Source organism: Arachis ipaensis, chromosome B10 (assembly GCF_059453495.1).
Source record: "Arachis ipaensis isolate K30076 ecotype BB chromosome B10, ASM5945349v1, whole genome shotgun sequence".
Taxonomy (NCBI): Eukaryota; Viridiplantae; Streptophyta; class Magnoliopsida; order Fabales; family Fabaceae; genus Arachis; species Arachis ipaensis.
In genome coordinates, this window is record NC_142435.1 from 23,708,356 (window position 1) to 23,715,021 (window position 6,666).

At 31.3% G+C, this 6,666-nt stretch overlaps 1 pseudogene; it reads left to right on the forward strand.

Annotated features, from left to right (window-relative positions):
• The first annotated feature begins 4,297 nt into the window (after positions 1 to 4,297).
• LOC107620420 (ultraviolet-B receptor UVR8-like) lies at positions 4,298 to 5,438 on the forward strand (annotated as a pseudogene).
• Positions 5,439 to 6,666: the final 1,228 nt, after the last annotated feature.

Consider the following 6,666-nt stretch of genomic DNA (forward strand, 5'->3'; position numbering starts at 1 on the left):
GCTTTTGTTTTTAAACTATATATCATCGAAATAAAACAAAAAAATATCATGATTTATCTCTTTTATACTATAAGCGAGGAATGCGAAATAAATTCTTAATTATTTTATTTGTACAACAAACAAGATAAATAATATTACATAAATTGATAAATACCTTTTAAATTACATATATTAGTAAATAAAATATTTAATATATTTATATAAAAAAATTATCCGTAGCATTGGCCATAATATTTTACCCTCTATTAAGGGTAAAAAACAAAAATAAGCCAAGGGAGAAAATAATTTACCTAAATAAGCCAAAATGAAAATTGCTTCATGAATCCACCAATATACGTTTATATGTAGTTCGAACCAGCTTGGTTCGAACTCCATTTCTACATAATTCGAACTAGCTTGGTTCGAATTATACACAAACACATGCACACACATAATTCGAACCAGCTTGGTTCGAATTATGTAGAAACACACGCACACACATAATTCGAACCAACTTGGTTCGAATTACACACAAACACACACACTAATTCGAACCAGTTTGGTTCGAATTACACACAGTAATTCATGGTATAATTCGAATTATGCTGTTAAAAAATTAATAATTTATTAAAAAAAATTTATTAAAAAAATTAATAATTTAAAATTAAAAAAAATATATATTTTTATTTCATACGTTAAAAAAAAGCTAACAAAATATTTAATTACGAGACTTCTTTAAAATATTTATGAGCTATCAATTCGAATTCCATACAATACTTTTCTGTCCATTTTTAATAGTTCATGAATATTTTTTAATAAATTTTTTTAAATTATACTACAAAAAATATTTTATCCTATGCAAAACAATTTTAAAAAAATGGCTTAAAAAATGTTAGGAGTACTATAAAAATTTGTAATGTTATAATAACTTAGGTAAATACATGCATGTACTCAAATTTTAAATAAAATACTCTACATAGTCAATAATAATTTAGAAATGAAAGAAAATATTTTATTTCATACAAAATAATTAAAAAAATATATTTTATTCTATACAAAATAATTTTAAAAAATGGCTTAAAAGATGTTATGAGTACTATAAAAGTTTGTAATATTCTAGTGATTTAAGTAAATACATGATAAAATTATTTTTTCTTTAATTTCTAAATTATTAGTGACTATGTGGAGTATTTCTTTAATGTCTTAAGTCATTAGGACATTACAAATTTTTATAGTACTTCTAACATCTTTTAAGCCATTTTTTAAATTATTTTGCATAGAATAAAATATTTTTTTATGGTATAATTTAAATAAATTTAAAAATATTTAAATTATTTATGCAAAATAAATTATTTAAATTATACCACAAAAAAATATTTTATTCTATGCAAAATAATTTAAAAAATGGCTTAAAAGATGTTAGAAGTATTATAAAAATTTGTAATGTCCTAATGACTTAGGACATTAAAGAAATACTCCACATAGTCACTAATAATTTAGAAATTAAAGAAAAATTATTTTTATCATATATTTACCTAAATCACTAGAATATTACAAACTTTTATAGTACTCATAACATCTTTTAAGCCTTTTTTTAAATTATTTTGTATAGAATAAAATATATTTTTTAATTATTTTGTATGGAATAAAATATTTTCTTTTATTTCTAAATTATTATTGACTATGTAGAGTATTTTATTTAAAATTTGAGTACATGCATGTATTTACCTAAGTTATTATAACATTACAAATTTTTATAGTACTCCTAACATTTTTTAAGCCATTTTTTTAAAATTGTTTTGCATAGGATAAAATATTTTTGTAGTATAATTTAAAAAAATTTATTAAAAAATATTCATGAACTATTAAAAATGGACAGAAAAGTATTGTATGGAATTCGAATTGATAGCTCATTAATATTTTAAAGAAGTCTCGTAATTAAATATTTTGTTAGTTTTTTTTTAACGTATGAAATAAAAAAATATATTTTTTTAATTTTTAAATTATTAATTTTTTTAATAAATTTTTTAATAAAATTTTTTTAATAAATTATTAATTTTTTAACAGCATAATTTGAATTATACCATGAATTACTGTGTGTAATTCGAACCAAGCTGGTTCGAATTAGTGTGTGTTTGTGTGTAATTCGAACCAAGCTGGTTCGAATTATGTGTGTGCGTGTGTTTCTACATAATTCGAACCAAGCTGGTTCGAATTATGTAGAAATAGAGTTCGAACCAAACTGGTTCGAACTACATATAAACGTGCATTGGTGGATTCATGAAGCAATTTTCGTTTTAGCTTATTAACGTAAATTATTTTCTCCCTTGGTTTATTTTTGTTTTTTACCCCTCTATTAATATAGAAGTCTTAAATAATTTGAGCCTTGAGACTATGCAAGTGTCACTCAATTGGATGTCAAAACACTGTTTATGAATGACTATTTATATCATTTTGTTGGTTTTTGTTGGACAAGAGAACGGTTGTACCAAATGTCCAAAGCTCATCGGGTTACAAAAGTTTCCTTTAATAGAAGCTCCTCTCGTTTCAAATTGGATTGGGTAGTTTGATTGCCCCAGCCAAATAAGAGGGCTTTTATGTTTGGAGCGTTAAAGAAAGGATACAATTCTCTTTTATTTTTTTTTTATCTCGTGTCGTGAACATATGATCAAGTTATGATAATTGTTGTTCACTTGTTCAGGTTTAATTCTAGGAGATAACCAAAACAAAAACAAGATTAATGTTAGTAGGATGACAAAGAGCACATCAAAGAATATTTACTGTTAACTTTTTGGGTTAACAAAGGGCATATAAAACCCCAAAATTAAACAAGAATGTTAGACAAGAAAAAAATTAGATCGAGATAATCTCAGTTAGTTACGAGAAAGAAAAGACTACTTTTTTTTTTTGTTGACAAAGAAAAGACTACTTGATCAAATATAGCTCTATTTCTGAAAAAATAAATAAATAAAAAATAGAAGCAGCAAAACTATTAAAATTTAATACTGTCTAGTCTAAAAAAATTTAGGTATAGTAAGATGATGTTTTATGAATGTTATTGGATCTAGTTTGCAATTCATGATTACCGAGTATCACATAAATGAGAGTTAATACTTAAAATGGCTCTTGGAATTTGACCCGACTCAATTTAGTCCTCAAGGTTTCAATTGACTCTAATTGTACCTTGAAATTTTGATCCGCGCCTCAATTTGACCCTTCTGTCGCTTTCCGTCACCGAAGAGCTGACCTGGCAATTTTGGTTGTCATTTGGCACGTCGTTTAACTCTTGGCGCCCAAATTGTTTAGAAACGACGTCGTGTGACATGAGAAAGGGGTAAACCCAAACGTTAACCAACTCAAAATGAAATCCTCAATTGACCCTTCTTCTTCCTCCTCCTCCCTTCGTATACGTACCCTCAGAGAAGAACCATGGGTATCGCTGTAACTAAAGCTTGAAGCTTTTCTTACTTGTTTTGCCCCTAATTGTGAAGACTAATTGTGAAGACTAATTGCCTGAGAATCACCATCTTTTCAAAATGTTACATGAGGTTTGTTTTTCATTTTTTTCGCTCTATTTCATGAGGTTTGTTTTTTATTTTTTTCGCTCTATTAACCTAATGGAGGAGAAGCAGACACACCCAAAATTGTTGCTATTGCTTCTGGTGCATATCATAATCTTGCTCTTGCAGGTTTTGTAACAGTGTAACTCTTCACACCTACTCAATTTTCTTTTATTTATTATTTTTCTTTTTTTTTTGAAGTTAATTAATTTTGATACATTAAGAGTAATATCTGACTTTTTTAAGTATATGTTTAATTAATTTGATCAAAAGAGGAACAATTGAACCCTTTTTCTTTATAAGCTTATATAAGGGAATAAGGAATATATGATAAATTGTTATGTCAGTCAAGACATTAGAATGATTTTTAATGATATGTTGTCAGACTCTTGCTGCATTATTGGCTGCATTTTAAAATTACATGTAAGGCTACTTTTTGAGCACTAATAGTTGCTAACATCAACTATATGAAATTAATATGGAGAAAAATATTTGAGACAATATAACAAATTTTATGCATCTTCTTAATTGCATTGCAAGTGTAATGGTGTGAATAAATATGTCAAATTTTTACCTTTTTTATGTCTTTTGGGTCTCAGAGTAAACATTGATAAGTGCTAATAAGGGAAGAAGAATTCAGTCTCTCTCTCTTCAAAAATGGATCAATTACTATACCCTACTTTTGCAAGAGTGAATATCATGTAGATGTCTTTGGAATTTTGTGCTGATATAGATATGTAGCACCATAAGTACTAGGTATGGATGGTCAACTTGGCACTAACAGAGAGGACACACCTGATGAAAATTCTATTGGTGGAGTTTATAACCTAGCACCCCACCTATTGAATAAGTTTCCCGAATTGCACTCACTTGAAGGAAAAGGATCAATTAAGGTACAATAAGAAACATGAATTTCATCCTAAAACATAAAACATCGTGAGAATGTCTTAATGTGTTTTTTGCCCATTTAATTTTAGCAGATACATGCTGCCAAAGCAGGAGAAAAGATGTCTATGGTTATTGATAATCGTGACACCTTCTGGATGTGGAGAAACTACCCACAAGAAAGCAAAGGTGAATTCTCTCTTCTAAGTAGTTTCATTCCAATGCCAATACTGGCCTTTCATGGCCTTAATGTTGCCAAGGTTGCATGTGGAAATGAGTATATTGTAGCATTGGTTAGTACCGAAGAATCAAACAATGGTGAAGATTTGGTTTGCTACTCTTACGGTTTTAACAACCATGGCCAGTTAGGATTGGGGAATAGGGAGAACATGGCACATCCAGAAGTTGTGAAAACATTTGATGAGGAGTCCCCTTGGACAATTTATGACATAGCATGTGATGCTGCTCACACTGCCTTGCTCACTCGCAAAAAGAAATCTACCGAGTTAGAAAGCAAGTACTGGACTTTTGGCCTTGGGGATAATGGCCAACTCGGGCATGGAACAACCCAAAGCGCATTATTTCCTACCCCTGTTCAAGACTTGCCGCAAGATATATCTCTTATTGGTATCGATTGCGGCTTGTTTTATACAAGTGTGGTTTCCTCATCAGGGGATGTGTTGTCATGGGGAATGGAGAAGGGTCTTGGCTTATGCCCTGATGTTGGTTGTGGTTCATCAGATTCAAGTGATGCCCTCTCACCCTTGCGTAAACTGTGTGTTTCATACCAACCTAAGTTTCCAGATCCGGTTCAAGTTGCATGTGGAGCTGCACATGCTGTTATTGTTGTGCGGGATGGATATAATGTGTGGTCTTGGGGTAGGGGGCGATGTGGAGTTCTTGGAACCGGTAACGAATTGGATTGTTATACCCCCTACCAAGGTGCGGTGGTCTCTAGTGACAGAAAATTCAGAGGAAGAGGAATCAAAGAGCTCCCAAACCATCGAAGAATAGGACGCAACCCAGAACCACACCAATGGAGAACCTTCCCACCTCTGTCACGGTATGTGTTCTTAACCCAATCACCATACGAATGAGCTCTACTAGAGCTACTTGAACTTTGACTGTTGCTCCCCAACATCCTTCTCAACTCTTGGAGAGACTCTTGCAATTTAGAGAAATTGGGGTTGCTAGGTTTTATTTGAAATTTTTAGGGGTTAAATTGATGCTTTCAAATATTTTTCCACATCATCTAACTGCTTTGGTGCTAGGTATCAACCAAAATTGTTAGATAAGCTTTTCGATGATGGAAAATGACGGAAAGGCTAAATTGAGATACAGGCCAAAATTTCAGGGTACAATTAGAGTCAATTGAAATTTTAAGGGTTAAATTGAGTCAGGAGTCAAATTTTAGGAGTCATTTTGAGTATTAACTCCATAAATGAAGACTAAGGGAGTTTGGTGGTGTGATGTGACGGAGAAAAAAGATAAAAGATGATATTTTACCATTTTTATATTTTGTATCTAATATACTATTAAATATTAAATAACAAAGACAACTTGAATGTCTGTCTCACAATTTCTTTTTTCCATCTCAAGATGATATCTGATGGGAGATAAAAATACCAAATTGAGTCCTAGTTAATATACGGAGTTAATAGTCAAAATCTTCCCTAAAAGATAAAATTAATCAAATCCGTCCCCTAAAGATACCCTACTTGGTCACGTTTGTCCTTCTGTCATCTCCGTCGCTGAGTTGGCAAACATCCGCTGACATGTGCTGTTAACTGCCAACGTAGCAAATGCCAAGCTGTACCATGTTGTTGCTGACAAGATAAGTCTTGCTTTAGAAGTCAAATTAGTCCTTGAGTGGATAAATCCTAATCCCAAATTCAACAATAAATACAACCCCATGAACACTTTCGGTGGCGATAGACCTCAGTAGGAGCTGTAATCCTTGGTTTGCTGCCTGGATGGAGATAGAAAATGGGGGTTGTGGTGGTGGTTTGTCGCATGCATCGCATGACAGTCATGGTTCTAGCGCTTCGATGTGAAGGAGGAGGTTGAATACTCATGACGGATCATGTTTCTGTGGGCTGAAGATTGTGATTAAAAAATATGGGACAGCAGAGAATCCGAATAGATTATTCCGTGCATGTCCAAGGTACCGGGTGAGTGATATTGAAAGAAGTTAAATGTTTTTCATCTTGTTCTGTGTTGTTGGGTGTTCTTTGTTTTTTTT